We start from the raw sequence: 2500 nt of genomic DNA on the forward strand, positions 1-2500 counted from the left end.
TTTATAGTGTCTTAGGCTATCTGCTAGTTTATATTGATCATAATGTACATAAAATCCCGAAAAGAATCTAAATAACGCAGATGATTTCCAAAATGTACATAGATAAATATCATTAAGCCAGAATAAACAAAATACCTATGCTTAGAGCATTGTCACGGCCGTTGTGAGGAAGGTGGGCTCTCTCTACCGTGCTAGAAAGTTACTTACACTAGAAAGTATCCTGTACCTCTACAAGGCCACTATTCAGCCATGTATATAGTATTGTTGTCACATTTGGGCTGGTGCACCTGCAACTAATCTCTTGCACCTGAACGGGTTCAAAAGAGAGTCGCCAACCTGATAGGTCCTGAACTGTCACCCAAGCTTCAACCACTGTCCCATCGACGAAAGGTTGCATCCGTCTGCCTGTTTTACAAGTATTTTAATGATGGATGCTGTGACAAACTACAAACCCTTGTATCTCTTCAACGTAAATACCCCCGACAAACTCGACAAGCAGCCAAGTACCACCCCTACTGTTGTATAGCTGGGGATATTTTTAAGGATGACGCTGAGTTCATATTGGGTCAATACATATAACGGATATAACGATGATGATGAGATGATGATGATTTATACATATTACGATAGTGATGATAGGGAGAGAAATATTTATATATCAGTTCTTATATTTCTTGTAACATATATAGAGAGGAGGGGTGGATACATATTCTTGGGAGACTTACGCAATGTTCATAATAAGATGTTTAACACATTACCTTCTGGGTGTAGAAAGATGACAAAACCAATTTACCTTTCAGTTGGTGGAATGACGACACGAAGACAAACAGTTACAAAATCACAAAGATGATACTTTATTCATTGGACCGGTCGAAAGCTGATGACGTCAGGAATTCAAATTCGGGATCTACATAGTTTACTGTTCTTCCTTTCGCTTCCAAATGTCAGCTGACCACTGACTTCCAACTCAATGACTCAACTCTCTCTCTGACTGACTAGCAGACTGACCACTCTGAAATTCGAACCCATAGAACTATATGGAGAATCGTCCTTTGTCTATGACGTCAGAAGTGTGTTTCCCAAACGTGACCAATTCACGTGGCTATGCACACGTTTTTTTTCAAACACACTTTTGCAAACAAAGAATCCTCTCCTAACCTATTTTTAACCTAACCTATTTTTTAACCTAACCTATTTTTTAACAATGTATTTTTAATTTGTTTGTTCATTCTTTTTAGCTGACATTTTTAATATTCATTTTTATAAAAGAATGAACAATCAATTCTTTTTACAATATAAACAATATCTAACTATTTATAATAGAATTTAACAATATACCTTTTTAACATTCCGATTTCTAACCTTCTATTTCTTAACCTTGCTTACAAGGTTCGAATCTCGGCTTATCCTAATCTCATTTTCACTTATCTAATTTCTTATTTACATGGAACGGGACAGCCCTTTTTCCTGTAACATTACACAGTAGATATCCCTAGATGTAAGAAAGCCTTCTACTCTAATACTTTATTCCCCAGAACTGCTACACTCTGGAACTCCCTTCCGGGCTCATGTTTTCCCAGCTGTACTGTAGAAGTGCAAGTGCAATGTGAATTTTGCTGCTCCTCTACGTACATAGTATACCTGCAACTACAGCCCCAGATAGTAGCACCCTACTTCAAAGTGCCACTGTGTCTTGTTTGGGTGAAAATTAAATAAGCTGGTAACTGATTTCAATGTAAATTGATTGGTTTGTGATTGTTTTTTTTTTTGTTTGTTTTTGTTTTTGTTTTGTTTTGTTTTTTGTTTTTTTGCTGCCTCATAAAACAAAAATTCTTTCTGGAAACGAACTTTGATTTTCTAAAGAATAGCATTGATGAGAGATTCAGAACTGAATAAATATTGAATAAACACTTGGTTTTTGTATTTGAGCATAATATTCCTGGGCTTTCTATCTCCTTCATCGCCACATTGTGACCTGCTGTGACGGAAAAGTCTCCTATTTAGCAGGTTATTTTTGCTTCTAGTTCAGTATTACTATGTATAGTCTCCTGGTAAGAAATAGTTATTCATTATTTCTGCATATTTACGTTTGTTTTATATGTATATACTATCGGATATACCAGAGTTGCCCGTAATTAAACGTAATGTTAAATTCCTTTTAAAGAAGTGAAGTTAAATACAAAAAGTAACTGACACATGTGTGTGCGAGCATTATGTTTTTTTTCTAAACAATTATTAATTGTAAGTAAAAAACAAAATTACCTGAACTGAGAACGAAACCAACAACTAACAACAATGAGTCAAGTACAATAACCATTAGGTCAGCTTGTACATTCTTTAAAAAGTGTTTTAAAACCTACTTATTCTTAACGTAAGACCACTGCCATGTGAACGATTCATGCATGCACAGTGACGAAATATTTGGCAAACCGATAAAAATCCGATAACCCTCAAGTACCAATTTAAAACTTTTGACACGCTAGCAGCAGTTTTTACAAAA

Source organism: Euprymna scolopes, chromosome 3 (assembly GCF_053919585.1).
Source record: "Euprymna scolopes isolate OS-2025 chromosome 3, ASM5391958v1, whole genome shotgun sequence".
NCBI lineage: Eukaryota > Metazoa > Mollusca > Cephalopoda > Sepiida > Sepiolidae > Euprymna > Euprymna scolopes.